Genomic DNA, 18,514 nt, shown 5'->3' with positions numbered 1-18,514 from the left:
ATGCCGGGCAAGCTCCCAGCCGGGCGGCGGGTGCTCTTCTCCCAGGGGCCGGGAGAGGGGCCGCTGCCGGGGGCCGGCCGAGGACACGGGCGCTCCGCGCCGACGGCGGTCCGGGCGCTCGGTCGTGGCGCAGCCGGGCTGGCCGCGCTCACCGCCGCAGCGCTCCCGCAGGGCTTGAATTGTCACCCAGGAGGGAAGGGGAAAACTTGTTTCATTTTGGCCACTTCCCAATTTCCCACCCCCTCCGGGGGCACAAGATGCAATGTCGCTCGCAGGGGAGAGCGAGGGAAGGAGGAGGGGAAGAGCGAGCAGGGCCCGGGTTAAAAGGCACGCAAGGGAAAGCCGGCGGCACGCGCGCGGGGCACAGAGGGCCCTTGGGGGTCCTGGGGGCATCTGCTGTGCCGAATGTGGCGCGGATGCAGTACGGACACGAGCACACAGCGGTCCCACTCCCGCAGCCTCCGGGAGCTGCAACGATTTGCAAACCGGAACAGATATGGGGGAGAGTTTCTCGTTTCCTCTACATTTTTAAACATTTTTTGAGCTTTTGGCCAGAATGTGTTCTGAGAACAGGGTGTTTTTTCACCCTAGCTGATGGGCACCGGGTCAGATGTTCTGACCCTGATGGCCTGTAACACAAATCCACGCGACACCGGGGTGCCGGCAGCCCGGGAGCCACAACACAGGGCTCCGCAGGCACCTGGCAGCGGAGGGACAGGGAGCCCCAGGGCTGGCGGCACGCAGAAAAGCTGCGTTGAGAAGCTCCACGGCAGGTCAGGGAGGGGGCTCACATGCAATCTGCTTTCAAAGAGGAGGCAAAACCATCACCTCCTTCCCCGGCGTGCAGTTAGGAAGCGAGGGGGTTACCGAGAGCAGCTGCCCAACTCGGTGCCAGGAGTCACGGAGATTTGAGAGAAAGCCTGGCTGACGGATGCCATCTGCTCCTGGCACCCTGTGTCACTGCCAGAGACTAAAAGCATGTGAGTGCATGGAAAAACAAAGTGCAACAAGCCCTCCTCCACACCAGGGACGGTTCGAAAGGGGCCAGCAGTGCTCGGAGACCCACGGGGCTGGCTCTGCTGCTTGGACCCCGCACGGTGCCGCTGAGGGCAGCGGGGAGGCAGAGGCCAGGAGCAGACGGGGCATGGCCGGGTGGCACGAGGAGGGAGCGCGCAGTCTGCTCTGACGCGTTGGCCAAGCTGCTGAGCCTTTGCTGTGCTTAAAGGGCGACGAAACGCTGCCCGCATCTCGCCCACGTCCATGACTTCATAGCCTTGGATCTGGCCCCGCTGTCCCCCTCCGAATATTTAGGTGCCCAGAGAGGCTGGGGGAAGCAGAAGGAGGGACAGGGAGGCAGCAGATACCTCCCAAGCCTTTGGGGCAGCCTAGCCTGATTCACATGTTCCTGGGGAGCTGCTTTGGCAGAGAAGTGAGGATGCTCCTCTTTCTGCAGAACAGGCTTGTTCCTTCTTAGTGAAGAGATCCCACTCCTGTAGCGTTTGAAGAAGCCCTTTCCTCCTCCTCCTCCCTCCTTTCCAGCCCCCGGGGGCTCCAGCCTTTCCAGCATCAGCCTTGCTTGTGCAGGGGGGATGCTCGGGCCACCCAGCAGCCTGTTTCTGCTGGGCGAGGATGGCTCCAGCCTGCTGCAGAGGGCTGGCTGCAAAGCCCGGAGGATGTTGGCCCTTCTTCCTGCCACTCAAGGACGCTCCGAAGGTGTCGGTTGTCTAGGTCACCACTGCAGAAACACGGATGCGGAGAGAGAGATAACCTCAGGCAGGCCAGGGAGAGACACGTCCCCTCCTCGGGACTCGCGGAAGCTCCTGGGGCTGTTGCCAAGGGACCAAGGCAGCGGCGGAGGTGGCTGAGCCCGCACTAAAGGGCAGTGGCACCACGGCCCGGCAGGGCTGCAGCTTTGATGAACTCCTCCAGCGGCGGGCGGCAGTGGCGGCGAGATCCGGCCCCAGCCCTCCCTCGCCTCGTCTGGTTCAGGAAGGCGTCCAAGGGAGCCGTCTTCGAGAAGCAGCCAATTAAAAGAAGAAATGGGCAAACCGCAAGCTACGGCGCAGATGCTCAGCTGCTACGTCTGCGCTGTCCCTTCAAAGTCAAGGGCCTGGCCCGGGACGTACCAGGGCCGATGCTCTGTGAAGAGCAGCCGGTTTTCCTCGCCCGTGTCCCAGCCCCCTCCTCCGAATACAGGAGAAGCAAAGCCCTTAAAAAAAGTCTCATTCATCATTCATCCTCTGTTTGTTTTCTGCACTCTGCTAAGCTCAAACAAGCAAAACAGATTAGCTGGTCTCATTTGTTTCCTACTTAATTACACCTCTTTGGCGCTGATGTAATATTTCAAGATTTGGGTTGCTAAGGATAAAAATCCACCTTCCCCCTCCCACACCCACCTTGGCTTTTCATTCCCATAATGAAAAACCCCAGATGGGCTTTGCAAAAGTCTAATTATTGAGGAATTCAAAACTCTGAATTCAGAAGCTGCCAAAGATTGTTCAGGTTGTCAAAACCAGATGGACTTCTGCTCTAGCTTTTGATCATTTCTACAAACACATCCCCGTCAAAGGAGAGAGATAAGGGCCCCGCATCTGCAGGCGCACGCGGCCCCAGATAACTCCAGTCCTACACATACAGGATTGCTTTAGCATCAATAGGACTTCCCAGGAAGCCAGCACAGCTGCGTGCGGCAGCAGTTGCAGGATGAGGTCCTTGCTTTAGGAAGGAATCAACGCCTCCCCACATTAGCTGTTCCACAGGCTCGAGATGCCTTTAGTTTAGTCGCTTGCCGTTCTTAAAAAGGCACCCGCTACAGGGCTTTTGTGCTCCCTGGCACTTTACAAATGCTAACTTGTGCCTGAGAGTCATCACCGTTAATCAACACGGAGTCTCCAGGGCAACAAGCATGACCAACCTGTCATGCATATTAAAAACTGAAGGTCCCGAAAGAATAGCAAGATTGACATGGGAGGGATTAGAAGAGCCTTCATGTCTTCAGAGTGCTCCTACAGCCCCTAGCCTGTCTGGCCTGTGACCCACCGAGGGGTTGAGCCAAGCGCAAACAGACGGACCCAGTGCGCGCCTCTGGGTCCCCAGGAGAGGGGAGAGCAGCCAGGGCAGGGGAGCCAAGAGCTGGAGATCTCCTACTCCGGCCCTTCACGCCAAACATGTCCCTCATCTGAGCACAACCAGCAGTCGCAGGGACCACCAAATGCCTGTCAACCCGGAAAGCCACCAGGCAGCCCAAACAGCAATGCTATACACATATACATTGGTGTAACGCACACGCTGGTGTGTGTTGGGGCAGGAGGACGCATCCCTCACCTCCGTCAGCCCAGCGCCGTGCTGCCCAGCGTGGGCAGCTGCAGCGTTGCAGCAGACACCCTAACTCCGTCACGTGCCGCTGAAGCAATGCTGATTGCAGTGACCAGGACACAGCCCACCGCACAAACATCAAGCTTACGCCCGATGGGTATGAAGAGTGAAGCACCCAAAGGGTGAAAGGCAACAAGTGATCACAGACACCATGACCCCTGGGCTACAGGAATCATAGGGGATGGAAGAGGTGGGGAGAACGCTGAACCATCAAGATCCCATCTTTCTCTCTGAACGGGGTGCATTAACACCAGTGTCATTTAACAAATACAGTTAGCTTTAAGCACTTTGATTTATCTGCACAACAGATGCACGTATTTAGCAGTGTTACAGTGTCTCCACTGCTGTCCTCTGCAGCCTTACTTTGATCCCATAACACAACCCTTTCTGCTGCAATGCTCCATCCTCCTGACACCGTAGGCAGCCCCCAACACATGGCATTACACTTCCCAGACTGAGCTGTTTAATCCTAACCGATAAGGGCAGGACAGGAGGAGGGCCCTGGCTGGGCTCTCAGAGCCGGGTGGCTCAGTAGGCCCCCCGAAGGGTGCAGGGCACCACGATGCTCATTCCAGGGCAATAGGATGGCTCTTCCGCACAAGCCACCGAGGCAGGAGGCTCATCAGCCTCTCAGGGATCAGTGAAGCTGTTCAGCATCGTGCTCATCAGGCAGAAGGCCAAATGCTGGGGCACGGCAGTGATCTCCACGTGTTCCTTTTCCCACATGGGCAGTGCTTTCGCACAGAGGTGCCAGGGATCTAGAAGTCCTTTAGCACCCAGGGCAGCTGCGTGGCACAGCTCTCACAGAGGAATGGGTTGTTAGACAGCCCGCACGCATCCCCGCTGCTTTCAAGCAGCCTTCAGAAGACTGCCATCCTGCAGGTGTTTCCAAAGAGCAACCACTGCCAAGCGGTCCAATAAGTCAGGCAGAGACTGCTCTGAAAGAACATGACTTCAGGATAGGAGGGGAGAGGATCTAAAGACACAAAAAAAATCAAATCAAACCAACCCCACACAAAGTGGAGAAAACGGAGTTCAAGGAAGATGGCCAACTGCCAAGAGCTCTACCAAGACTTCTCATCACTGTTGTGGAAGAGGTTTTTGTATCAGGCTGCAGAGTGCCAAGAGGAACAGTCCACCAGTATGCCAGTGGCCTACATGGACCTTCAGACACATCCATCAGTCTGGGCCTCTCACTGAATGGTTCAAGAACCAGCAAAATAATTACAAGCCGCTGTGGAAATGCTGCAGACCTTTGAGACCTTTGAACTGAAGTTGGTGCTCTCCCTGCCGAGCTCCTCCATCCGTGTTTAGCTGCATGAAGAGGTGAGGATCGCAGCAGAGCAGAGGGGAGACAGCCTGGGCACCTGGAGGCTCTTGGACAACTGGGACTGGAGTCCTCTGTCCTGAGCACAGCCCAAAGGAGTTTTCTTCTTGATTAGGTGGTCTGAGTCAACAGATTCGCTCTGTCTGGTGCAAGAGGTTTGGAGATCAACTCCAGAGCTTGAGCCTTCAAGGCTGGTTAGAGCCTCTGAAGGGAGCTAGGGCCACCACGAAGGGGAAAGGACCCTATGCTGGTCACTGAAACCTGAACATATCAGCCCTCCCCGGCACATGCAGCAGGAAAGCCACGTCCTGAACAGACCGCAGCACTCCTGTCTTCAGGCCTGGAAACCTCCCAGCTAGGTCAGGGCCGAAGACGCTTGCTCCACCCCGGCCACGCAGAGAGGACAAGGAGACCAAGAGCCTCCCACCGGCACGGCGAGCCCTTTCCAGACCGCAGGCCAGCCCGCGTGGCCGAGACCGACCCGCTGCCGCAGCGCGTCCCGAGCGGCCACGCGGCGATTCCCCCCGCCTCAGCACCCCCGGCCTTACTTGCGTTCGCGTGTCCGGAGAGCGAAGGGTTCCCCAGGCCAACGTGGGACCACGCTGCAGATGCCGGGGCCGCCGGCACGGCCGCCTGCTTGGCCCCGCGCCGCGGCCGGCGCTCGCTCGCCTGCTCCCGGCCCCCGCGCCGGAGCGGCCGCTCGCCCCCGCTGCAGATGCCGCTTGGCCGACGCGCGCGAAGGGCACCGCGGGGACCGCTCCTCCCGCCCTCCCTCCCTCCTTCCTTCCCTCCGGGGCCGCGGGATTTCAGCCCAAAAAGGAACAGCAAACAAAAGCCACGGACTGACTCCGTCAGTCTGCAGGGACATCCGAGAGCAGCGGGGCTCTCCGGAGGCGGAGGGGGGAAGAGAGGTACCCAGCGGATCTTCAGAGCTGAGTTTGTCCTTAAAAAACCCGGGAGGGAAAGCGGGCAGCTTCTGGTGGCCGTTTCGGGAAACCGGGGAGGTTTCCCGCGAGCAGGCGGGTTTGCCGAACGGAGGTGGCCGGCGATATTCGCCCTCCCCTGGGTCCCCGCATCCCCCCCCCGCCACAGGCTGGCGTCCTGCCACGCGGCAGGAGCCGTATCGGCCGAGCCCGGCGCGCAGCCTTCGCCGTTCCCAGGCCGGGCCGGTGCGGCACAGCCCTCCCGGTCCCTCTCCTCCTCCCGGCACCCAGGCCGTACCCTCCTGGGCGCCAGGGGATCGGGGTCGGTGTCCCACGCCAGTGACCCTCGCTGGCGCTGGTGGGACCGGCGACTCCGCGCCGCGAGCAGTTTTGGCTCAGCAGCCAGCCACGTTTGCCAGCGCCGCTGCTGGGAGCAGCTCAAGCCAGCCGGGATTGAAAACCAGCCCCAACCGCAGAGCCGAGCTTGGAAACGGGAGCTCGGGAAGAGCGAGGGAGGGAGAAGCAGGGTCCCCCACGCATGAGCGGTGCATCACACCGTGGCCCGGGCCGGCCTCTCTCCCTTGGCAGGTGGTTTTCCCGGAGGCAGTAAGCGCCTCCCAGCAGGGTTTGCAACGGGGAAGAGCTGGGCGCCGTTTCCTTTCCCATCCTCTGTCCGCTTTCGGCTCTGCCGTCACGGACACGGAGCAGCGTCAGGCCTCGAGGCTGTAGCGGAGGCGAGAAAGTGCTGGGGAAAGGGGCGATTTAGTTATTGAGTAACTTTCAAGGTAAAAGTTGTTCTCCTCCTTTGTAATTGCACAGACCGTGTTTTGAGCTGGTTTTCAGGCGTTTAGTGGCTTTAGTTCCGTCTCTCCCACATACCGACCGGTGGGTTTTGAGGAGGGAGGGCAAGGACGAGAGAAAGTTTCAAATCTGGGTTCAAAAAAAAAAAGAAAAGGAAGGAAAAAAAGCAAACAAACCCTGGCAGAGCACTCAAGATTTCCAAAAAAATACCAGGCTGCAGCTTGTTCCCTGCCCGCTTCCCAGAGGGGTGAGCAATGCAGATCCCGCGGGGGCCCCTCCGGCACCCTTCGCTTGCACCTGGTGTTAGGACCTTCCCCTCTCCGAAACGGGTTTTCGGAAACGGAACAAGCCGCGGTGCCCGGGAGCAGGTTGTTCCTGTGCCGTGGCCTGGGCGAACACGGCTCTCGTTTTATCGGCCGCGGCACCCGCCCCTGCGTTTCCTCCCTGCCTTTTCGCACCCTCCTGCCCTTCCTGGGCTGCCGGGGAAGCGGAAGCCGCGGGGCCCTGCAGAAAAGTTCGGGACAGCCAAGGTCACCCGCCGTCGGCCGGGCCTCAGAAGCAGCGGAGGAGAAAAAAAATTAAAAGAAATCCAATTTCTCACTTGAGCAGCAGTCAAAGGAATGCAGCCGGCTCGCCCAAACCCCCGTGCAGCCGGGTGCCCGGCCGGCGTGACAGGCGGCGATGCCGCGGGTGCCGGGACGTAACCGTCTCCCCGCCGCTGCTTGGTGACTCACCGGAGGCGACAGGGACCCAAGGGGCTCAGCCCTGGCCGGCCTGCGGGGAGAGAGCGGCGGAGCGAGCGACAGCGGCGGAGGCGACGCCAGCGGGTCTCGCCGCAGGCAGCCGCGGCCGGCCGGACCCCCGCTGCCTTTGGGCGTTTCCTCAGCTGGCTGGGGGCTCGGGGGCTCCCTCTCTGCACGGCCACCGGCAGGACACGGCGCTCACGGCCGCGAAGTCGAGGAATGCTCCATCAAGGATGGGGGTTCGTGACTTTTGGCCTTAAAACAAAGGAATTCTATCTACAAGGATGGAGTTTTGGGGGGTTTTTTAATCTTAGTCCGGAGAGCTACCCCCTGAAGAGCATGCAAGGAGCTCTCTTGTCCTTCACACAGTGGCAAAGTTTCATTTGAATGTTATCTCCCCAGCTCCATCAGGAGATAACGGCTCTTTCCAGGCATCTCAAAGTGCTTTGCATTGATTTTTCTCACCTACGAAATGAGGGAGAACAGAACGGAGCGGGCGGTTTCCTTGCCCCGGCTTCGGCCCCCCCCGCCTGCCCAGCCAAAGTCAGCTGCGCCCCGAGAATTAGCATGCGTCTTAGGGCTGCGGTGTTAATTAAACCAGGGCTTCTCGACCAAATCATCACGAGGGTCCCCTGTCCCCTCCTGTCCCCTCCAACCTCGGCGCCTGAGCACAGGAGCTTTGCGTTAGGATGCTGCAAAGCCCCTGAACCACCCCGGCTAGGAAATGTCTTACTCGCAAGGGGAAAAGGAGAGCAGCTCAAGTGGGGGACATCCACCGGGGCCATTTGGACAGCAGGTTTCCAAGAGGAAAATGCATTTTAGCATTTCTGCCTTTAAACTCAGGGTTACGACTTTCCCACTCCCGGCTGGAAGGAGAAGTGGGAACGATTCAGGCTCTTCATGTCCCGCGTAATGACCCGAGTTAATGGAAACAAGCAGGAGGGGCGCATGAAGAAGGTGGGACATAACGACATAAAGGAGATGATAGTTTTCCTAACTGACCACAGGCCTTTGGAGGAGGAGGGCTGGAGATGTCCCGCATGGGGTGAGAAGCTCTACGTTGCCTCTCCTTACCCCGGACTGTGAGCTGAGCGGTGGCAGAGGTCGAACCCGGAGCGTTTGGACAGGAGAGGGATGTTCCAGGGCCGCAGCTGGATGGGAACAGGCAGCTCCCAGTTTTTTTTATTCACTTTTCTGAAGTTTAAAGGCAAGTCCATTGCCTTCCCCACCTTATTTCTGCAGGCAAGAGTGCTTTGAGCCCCTGCAGGTAAAGCTAGCTGTGGGCTCCAGTTTCCACCTGCCCCTTACGGAGCCCGAGCCCAACTGCAGACCCACAAAATCCCAACCCAAGCGCGACAGACACATCAGCACGCGGCTCGCAGCGTGCTTCCCCACGGCAGGGCCTCATCCAGCATCACCGAACGCCCCTCGGAGCCGGGCCACCAGCCCCGGCATGTGCAACCCCAGCTGGACCACCTGCTTTGCTCTTGGTGGGACTCTGCAGGTCGCTTTGGTAGCCCAGGGCCAGATGGATCCCAGCCTCGCTCGACTCCCAGAGCCAAGCCCCTGACGCAAGCGCTGCAGAGGACAGGTTCGCAACGAGGAGCACTGCGAGGGCATTACCGTGCCGGCGGGGACCCCGGCACCCAGCGCCCGCCAAGCCCCACGGCGGGGAGGTGACACACCGTGGGAGCCCAGCTCTCAGGGTTTTTTCAGTCGGTTCAACCAGACGCCTGCACACCTGGCTGCTTTAGTGCCGTTCCCCCACATCCGCCCCGTCGGCTCATTGCACCATTTCTCGCTCGGGTTCCTCAACCGGGGAGCAGAGCTCCGGCGAGACGGTGCAGCCCCAGGTCCCCGCTCCAAGCCTTTCACCTGCCTCCCTTCCTCCTCCTCCTCCTCCTCCTGAGCCAGCAGCACCCCAAAGCCCCCCCCAAACTGGCTCCGGCACCGCAGCTGAGCCCCAGTCTTGCTCACCGGGCTGGGGAGGGCCGACGTCCTGCGGGCACCAGTGGCACGGCTCCGGAGGAAGGCAGCCGGCAGGCAAAGGGGCAACGGGTGCAGCCCGCGCTCCGCCTGCTCCCCGGGAGGCCCCGCGGAGCCGCTCAGCTGCACCCACCAGGTGCGGGCGAGCAGCACCCCAGCGCTCGGTGCTTGCCAGCTTTATTGTATTTAAGCTGTGGGAGAAAGTGCTGATAATGGGGCAATCCATTTTCCTCCAAGCCCCGGAGGCAGGTTTGCTCCGGGCTGAGCAAACGCCCGGAGCAGCCCTGCTGCCTCGCGAGAGCTTCGGGGGCGCGTGGGAACCCGTCTGCCTTGATGGGAGGTTGCAAACCTGATGCAAAGCCAAGGCCACCTGGCAGCACAGCGCTTTATTCGCTGCTAAATGCAGCCATCTCCCCTCCACGATGCCAAAAGCGGGTGACGGGGTGGGGGGAAGCAGCCAAAAATGTGGGTGTTTTCATTTGATCCTGGCAAGCGACCCCCCCCAAAGAGGGGCTGAGGAAGGACGCGTTGCTCCTAGCACGAGGTTTCCTGCAAACCCAGCCGCAAAACGTTGTCACCCGCTGGATTTGCGGCCCTGAAAATAGAGGCCGGCAAGTGAAACCCAAGCCGCCGCTCCGCCGCCACCGCGGCACCGCTCTAATCCCACGGCACGCGGCCAGCGAGGGGGAGCAGGGTCGAGGCAGTCGCAGCCTCGCGGGGTGCTGGTGATCAGAGGCTGCGGGGACACACTGGGTGCTCGGGGCTCGTCCCGGCGCTGCCCCCTGCTCCGGCGCCTCGAGGGAGCCGGTGAGCAGCTCAGGGATGCAGCTGGCTTGGGCAAAAGGTTTATATCCAGCACCTTGGCAGGAGGCCGGGCAGGGAAACGATGCCGGTCTCTCCCTGAATTGCTCCTGGCATTTCCATCAACCTTTAGCTCCACGTCCCAAGGCTTTGGGGGGGGGGGGGAGATTGGGTTACCCTGCGCGGCTGCTCCCGGCGATGCTCTTACATGACGCGCGCGAGTCCTTTAAATGCCAACCGCGTCCCCGGGGACAACACAGCCACGCTCCTGCGGCCCCCGGAGGCCCCTTTCCGCCGGCAAAATCCCAGCAGCGCCGTCCCGGAGCACGTCCCCAACTGCAGCAAAGCCTCCCTGCGGCAGCATCCAGCCGTTTTGCAGCTGGTCCCCAAGTTTGGGGCAGCCCCCAGCGTCTCTGGCCGTGGCGTGGAGGGGCTCGAGGCTCCCGGTCCCGCTGGGGCCAGGAAGGGCGCCGGAGGCTGGGGAGGGCGCCAGCCCCTCGGAGATGAGCAGGCTTTGATGGGGCGCGATCTTGCGAGGACCCTGCGTGACCCCCTCCGCCGACGTCCAGTGCCGGGGCATGAGCGGGTGCCGTCGCGGCCGGGCCCCCGCAAGAGTCGCCGCTCTTGGAAGCGGGAACCTGCCGAAAGGTTGCATTTGCCCGCACAGAGCCGTGTTCATGCAGCTTTTCCCTGCAGGTGGAGGAAAGAGCCTGGCTGGGCTCTTCCAAGGCCCCCATCCCGGGGATAAACCGTGGGAAGGGGGGGGGGGGGCTAGCCTGTGCAAACGCAGCCTGGCCAGGTTGCTCCCGGAGAGAAGCAGCCCCGCTGCCGAAGGAAGCGAGCAGGGATCGCCCGCGGAGCCGTGTCCCGCTCTCCCCGCTGTTCCCGGAGCCGCCGCCGAGCCCTCGCGCCTGAGCCCACCGTCCCGATGGGACCTGGCGGGGGGCTTAAGGGGCGTTTTGGGGTCGGGGAGATGGCCGCAGCGTCGGCCCCTAAGCGAGGAGGGAGGCGAGACGAGGCTTGCTTCCCAAATCCGCCTTGGAGCCAATCCCGGCCGCGTGCCATACTCACACCCTCGGCCCGCGCCGTGCCTTCCCCTCCGGAGCCGCGCAGTGACTGCACAGCACCAGCCCTTCCCAGCCTCGCCGCGCCGGCGGATTAGCCGCTACCCCCCGGGCAGAGCAGCCCCTGCCTCCCCTCCTGCCCGCAGCCGGGCCGAGGGGGCTTCGCTGCCCCTCGGGGTTTGGCACGCGTTTCTCCCGTTTCTCCTTTTCCGCCGGCCCTCTCCTCCCGCCCGCCCGTGTCCCGGGCTTCCTCCAGGGAGCCGGATGCACTCAGGGAGGAGGGTTTCTGGTCCTGCCTGCTCCACAGCGAGCCGCAGCTCCCGGACCCTTGGGAAGCGGAGCCGCGCAGGCAGCGATGGGCTGCAAGGAGCTGCCGGGAAGGGCTCGCACGGTGCCCGCGTGCGGGGAGCTGAGACCTGCCCCATCGCTGCATGCCAGACACCAAACCGCCTGCAAGGGCCGAAGGCAAACTCACCCCTCCGAGCCCTCCCGGCGGTCCCCAAGGGGCTCCCCACCGGAGGTCCCATCCCACCGGGCTGCGAGGGGAGGCCCCAGACCCTGCTCCGGAGCACAAAGGCTCGAGACGCTCGTCCCGGGAAGCGGGAGCGCGCGGCACAGCCCTCGCTGACAGCAGCCCCGGCTAATCCCACTGATAAGCCAGGTCTCTCCTGCAAAGCGGGATCAGCCCTGCTCCCCCGTTAAGGCACGTGCTCGGCATCAATCCTGTTAAAGGGTGGATGACCCCAACGGATGTGGCTAATTAGCTGGCGTATCGTTAGCCGCTGGCTGGGGGCTGCCCAGCTTGGGGCTCCCGAGCAGGGACCAAAGCCCGGCTTAGCCAGTCCCGAGTGCCGGCTCCCGGGGCAGGACAGTCCTCAGGCCACTAATCAAGCCCCTAACGAAGTGCCGGAGCCGGGCCACCAGCCGGGTTGCCCCAAGGCAGGTCCCCGCCGCGGCCCGTCCTGCCGGGGGTGCAGCGCGGGGGGCTCAGCGCCGCGCAGGGGTGGCACGTGCCGGGACCGGCTCCAGAGCCAGGGGCAAACGGCCGGGGCCGCGTTCGTCCCCGGAGCCGCGGCGGGGCCGGCACACAGCGGGCGCCAGCGGCAGCTCTTATCTCCTGCCAGCGTCCGAGCCGGCCCGGCCCGGCCGTGGCTCCAGCCCGGAGCGCTCCAGCGGTGAGAGCTTATCGCAGGCTCCTGAGAAAGCTGGCGAAGGAATCCGGGGAGGAAACATAAATTACGGCGGCCGAACAATAGCGCGTTGTCGGGCGCTGCTGCGACGGCAGCCGGGCTGGGGCAGCACCCTGCGGCGCGCTCCGGTGCCGGCAGGATCCTCCGGGCAGCGCCAAGGGGGGGGAAACCCTTGTGCTTGATTTTTGCGATGGTCAAGGGACCATAGGCACTTGCAAAGCCCTGGGGGTCACCTAAGCAGCCCCCGGGAGCTACGGGGACCCCGCCAAGCCGCCTTCCCCCTGCGTCAGCTCCCGTGCCCGCTGCTTTCTTCCTTCTCCATAAATGCCCCCAAAGAGTCATCAGCCCAAACAGGAGCGCTCTGGTGGGGGGTTAGACCTTCTTATACCTGCCAGCCCGAGCACCTATCGGCCGTGGAGATGCTGCCGTTACCGTCGCGCGTGTCTGGTAAACCCCCAGCGCCGGCTGCAAACCGCATCCGGCTTCCTCTCCGACTTGCTGCGATCTTCCGAACGGAGGAGACCTGGCTGCAACAAGAGTGCTGGAGGTGAAGTCCTGGTATTTTAGCTCGTATTTCACGCCGTGCATTTCTTTTTCACCCGTAAAATATTAATGGCTCATGACGCATCCACAGCGAGATTAGGCACATACGTATAGCTTCGTGTGGCTCCCTCCTTACACACACGCTCCCGCACGTGCACGTAGACAGACACCATTCGGAGGAAGCTCTAGTCTGCAAATGCCGTTGCTGGGATCGTTTAGGGAACGTATTGCATATTTATCCACGTGCTGGCGCCTCATTATGCGCTAGCCGTCAAGGCAGCGCAGCATCCCCTGCGCGGGGCTCAGCGGGTGCCGGGAGCTGCTGCTACGACTTCAATTAGCGCCTCGGTCCCTGGCGCGCCAGCGGCGTCGCTGCCCGGTTATGCACCAGCGCCAACCAGTAACGCGCTGGGCTGCTCCGGATTTGTACCCGCGGCACCACTTATTGCAAATGCACGCGACAGGGTGACACCGGGGTGCAGCTAGCAGGACCGGTCCGGGGTGATGCTAGGCTCATGCGTGGCAAGCCGGGGCCAGGGACCCGTCTGGTGGCACCTGCACCCGCGGAGCTGCGGCCACCACCCCGACCTCGCCGTTTGTCCCTCTCCCACGGGCCCAGGACGGCTCCTTCCACCCGGTTTTCTCCTAAACCACATCCCATAAGTTAACGGCAGCATCCACCATTGTTTTCCGCCGGGCTGTTCGGCAGATTTATGTTGTCCCCCTCCAGTCCAACAACGTGGGACCGAACAGCGCGGCAGCCGCGGTCGCTGCATGCCGGGTGCTGGTGGGGGAGAGGTTTCCCGCAGCGTCGGCTCGGCCCAGCCCCATCTTCCTCCTCGCGCACCAGCATCCCCAGCCGGGCACCGAAGCCGGAGCGGCATCTCAAGGGAAAAGAGCCGGCGGCTGGCGGCGGCCCCCGGGAGAGGCAGAGCAGCACGAGCCCGGGGTGCAATCGTTTGCAAAGTTTTTATTGGCATAAATAATTCATACACCGTCACCTCACCAAACACTGCACACGGAAACAAAAAAAAAGGAAAGAGAAAAGAAAAAGGAAGAAAGAAAGAAAAAAGAAGAACCACGGGAACAAATGGCTAACCGTTTCGGCAGGTCACAGCGATTCGCACTCAGTCAGACAGCGGAAATTATAAATACTTTCTTAAAGTGTAGAAAACGTTATAAATGTTACTGTACAAATTTACATCGGGGAGATCTGTCATGCCTTTCTCAGGGGTGGGGGGGGTTTTGTGGTTTTTTTTGTGTTTGTGTGTGTGTGTGTTTTGTTTTTTGTGTTTTTTTTTTTTTTGCACCAGAATCAATTGTTCTTTTCCAGTGACAAGAATTTTGCAACGACCACAACAAAATATATATATATATATTTATGTATATATTTATAAAAAGAAAACCGAAAGAGAGGAAAAATGGAAATTAAAAGTAGCTCATTCTGCAGCGGTCAGAACTAACACGGAGAAAACAAAGCAGGCCATTGAGTTCAGTTTGAAACTGTACAGGATTTAGAGCTCGTTATATATGTATATATCTATATACATACATATAGAGATATGTATATATATTTATATATACCTTATGTACAAGGAAATGTAACAGCATACTTTACAGGGACCGGAAACTCAAAAGGCTTTTGCAGCGGACAAAGCTTCCCTTAAGAATCACCACTGGCAAATAAAGAAATAAATAGAAATAAATACGAATAAATAACCGGCGCAGAGGAGGAACCGACCGCGAGACGCCGCGGCAGCGTCTGCCGAGCCCGAAGGCGCCGAGCGGCTCCTCCGGAGCAGAGACACCCCTTTCCGGGTGCCCTGCGTCTTAAATCCAGTGTGTAGCTACTTCGCTTCGTCAGGGCTCCTGCTGCGGTCGAGGGCGTGTTGGACAGAAAGAGCTGAGGCCGGACTCAGCTCGTGACACCTGTTAGATTGCTCAAGGAGGCTCAAGGCTAAGCTGGAATCGGGCAACGGAGATTCCCAGGGGATCGCGGCCCCGTGCAGCCCAAACCGCGCGGAAGATGATGGGGGAAGAGCAGGGGAAAGGTGGGTACGGAAAGAATCGGGATTGCAAGATATGAGTTAGCAGCCGGAGGGGGACACGGTGCTCCGGGGCCGTAAAACACATTTTCCATCCCGGGAGAGAGGCACCGACCCCTCTGCACTGGAACGCGTCGCTCGGTCCCGGCCGCGGGGTTACGAGGGAGCACGGAGACCTCGGGAAGCCTCCGAGGGCAGCGAGCCGGGCCGAGCTCTCGATCCCGCTAGAGGCCGGGAGAAGGGGGAGAGCGGATCCAGGGGCTCGGCGACGGGCTCCGCTCTCGGCCGGCGCCTCTCGAAATAGCCGCTGTCTCTCCTGCCGCTCCCGCAGCTAAACTGAGCAGCCGGATGAACCTTCTTGCTCCTTCGGATCTCCTATTAGAGGGCATTGTGGAGAGGGTGGGGTTTTTTCCTGCGTTCTCTCCGGGCTGGAGGACGGGATATTTTTAAACCGGGAAAAGAGCAGGCACAAAGCTGGAGTTAAAAAAACAAAGAATGGGGAAAAAAAAGAAAAAGAAAAAAAGGACTTTTTCTTTTTTTTAAATAATTAAGACTTTCAGAAATACGAAAGCGCGATGCAAATCACAGGGCTGCACAAACCAGCGCTGCGGCGCTGAATGGAAGGAGAGGAGCCGCTCTTCGGAGCTAATTGATGATAAACGCAGGGCGGCTGTTTTTCCATCCACGCTGTTGTGCAACGGCTTTCTCCGCTCGCGGCCCGGGCGAGACGCTGCCGTCGCCGCGGAGGAAGAGGAGGCGGCGCGGCGGCAACGGAGACCTTCTCGCTTGGGAGTGCGGCGGCCGTTTATTCGGAGGGGCCGAGGCGATGCGTAGGACAACAGCTCCCGTGGAGCCGTAGCAATGAGAAACGGGGCTCTTCGAGGCGGAAGAGCAGGGAAGAGCTGCTGGGTGTCGGATTGCTCGCGGACACCCCGGACCGGGTGGGGAAATGCCTTTTGGGAAGGACGCGGTGGCTCCCGGCGCAAGCCCACGCGACGCCCAGCAGGTGCAAACACCTCGGTTTCCCCCGTTCCGGGCTTGCGGATGCAGGCTCGAGCCCTGCACCGTAAACCTGGGAGAGACGGAGGGCAGCGGGGAAGGAGAAGGAAAGAGCATCCCACCGCTTTCCTACGTGCCCTCGCTATTGAAGTAGCATTTCTTCCTGAACGCAACGTGGAGCAGAGGTTTCGAACCTTCACGTGTTCAGGCTAAAGCAGCCGAAACGTGGGCAAAAGTGCGCCGGAGCAAATCCCAGCGAACAAAGCTGGACCGGTTCGTTTGCACAGCCGCAACGTCTCCAAGTTAAAGCTAACGTATCCCACGCTTAAATCACTCAGGATGGCGCCTGGCGAGCAAGTGCATTCAATAAGGGCCTGAAAACGCGTTTTGCTGCCATCCGCCGCTTGACGTCTCGCCTAACGGCCTCGAGGGCCCATCCAAAGCGATGGTCCACAGGGAAACGCCGGCCCGCGGCATCGGATGCCAACAGCGGCTCGGAGCCGCGGCCCCGGGAGCAGCCGCTGCTCACCCTGCCCTCGCCGCGGGAGCATTTGCGCCCTGCCGCCGGGTGACGGAGGCCAGCGCTCCGGCGCCGCGGGAAGACGGAGCCGGATCCACACCCTGCCGGGAGGGAGAGGCGGAGGGGCTGAGCGCAAACGGGCACGGCCGGGAGGGAGCCAAGCCACCGGCGAAAGGTGACGGCTGCCCGCGAAGGGGCCGCGCCGGAGCCGGGCTCCGCCAGTTCCCGCACCGCTGATGGGATTTCTCCACGGGGCGGCAGCTAATAGCGGCAGCGGGTGGGCGGGCGCCGGCTCGAGTGGCAAACCGACGGATCGGCCACGTTGACACCCCCTCCCTTAACAGCAACAAAAAAAGCAATTAAATAAAGGAGGAAAAAAAAAAACCCCACCCCCGAGGAAGAAGCAAGTCCGCCCGGATGAGCAGCATTAGCCCTGACCACGCTGATTGGGATCGGAGAAGCCCTGCTGTTAAATCGAAGCTGTTTGCCCGGTCGCTCCGCGGGGAACCGGCGGGCGGATACCGACGGAGCGACCCCGCGGGCGCCCCGAGAACCGCCCGCCGCCCCCTCCCTCGCAGCCGGCCCTGGGCCAGCGCGGAGGGTCCGGGCCGTGTCCCGGCTCCGCACGGCGGGATGGAGCGAAGCCTTCGTCTCGCGCCGGCGGTCCGCAGCGCCCTCGGCTCTTCGGCAGCGCACGGAGGGAGGAAGAGGAGAGCTGAAGGGGGGAGGAAGGCACCGTCCCTCGCATCCTTCCGTCACAGCCTGGGGGAAAAACACAACGCAGAGCGCGGTTAGCCGAAACGCCTCCTCGCGCCGAGTGAGCGAAAGAAGGGGCCGGTAATTACGGAGAAGCAAAGGCCCACGGCAGCCGGACCGTGGCTCCGGGATCGCAAGAGCCTTCGCGAACACGACCAATTACACAGGCTGCTGCGCTGGGGTTCAGCAACCTCTGGCTTTCCTCGTCCGGCTGCCGGAGCCATTCCGCCACCTCCTCGGAGCACGGATTGGCAATTAACTTCCCTCCCAATTAACGGCTCGCGACCTGGGTGCTTTCAGGGCCATCTGATTGCCACCACCTTTGCGTTGTTCCCGGGTGTGCTGGAGCCCATCCCAAGCACGGGAGCTCACAGGGATGGGACGGAGGGGAGGCCGCTCCGAGGGTGGCACAGGGGGGCCGTGTCCTGCCTTCGCTGCGCCCACCACCCTGCGGCCGCCTGCCGTTGCAGGAGAGGCGCGAGATGCCCGTCGTCCATTAGCAGATGCAGGAGGAGACATCTGCATCTCAAAGCCCTTGGGCAGGCCCAAGGAGGACGCGTGCATCGGTCAGGAGCACCCTCAGGAAAGCAACCCCTAGTTCAGCTTTGCACCCGACCCCCTCTCCCTTGGCTTTTGCAGTGGTCGCTTCCCATCTTCCATGGTCTGGGAATGCACTCCAGGACAAAGGGAAATCTCTCCGCTTTAGGAAAGGGTGGGAAACCTCTGCATGGGGCCTCACTAGGCTTTTGGCTGCTGCCTCGATATATGAGGAAGTCTAAGACAAATGTTCCCACTCGCACAAACTTACAAAGAAAATTAGTTTCCAGGTGATTCTTCTGCGTTTTTCCTGCTCTTACCAACAGGCCAGATCCTAAAAGCCTTACTCAGGACCTATCCACACTGCATCTTTGCCGAAGCAGGGGGAGATGCGACTAAGCCAAAGCTCAGAGCAGCATTTGGCCACAGGCTGTGTGCGGTAGACCAGGAGATGATCCCATTTCCCCTCACCTCCGGGCCACTGCTGAAGGCCTTGGCCAGAGTGACTCTGAACAGACCATGGACTCCCCAGAAATCACCCCATCAACCCATCTGCCCATTTCTCTAGGCAAAAAAAGGGAAAACCAGCCTTCCCAAGAGGGAAAGCTTTGCACGGGGAGGCAATCCCCCCATGCAAGGGCACGCACGATCCCAGGCAGGCACGCGCTGCGTACCCCAAGACGTCTCTCCAAGACATCTCCAGGTCAAGGCCCACCTCTGACTCTGTGACCATCCATGTGGACCCGTGAACACCAGGAACTGGGAAGAAGCCCCTACAGCAGATGAAGCTAATAACCTTCATCCTCTGCTGGATCAAACATAGGGTCCCACTGATCTGATGATGTTTGTAGCAACGCAGGGACACTGAGAAGTGACGACTGCACGCTCTAGCATGGAGCATGCT

Source organism: Apteryx mantelli, chromosome 17 (genome assembly GCF_036417845.1).
Source record: "Apteryx mantelli isolate bAptMan1 chromosome 17, bAptMan1.hap1, whole genome shotgun sequence".
Taxonomy (NCBI): Eukaryota; Metazoa; Chordata; class Aves; order Apterygiformes; family Apterygidae; genus Apteryx; species Apteryx mantelli.
This window is presented reverse-complemented; position numbering follows the sequence as displayed.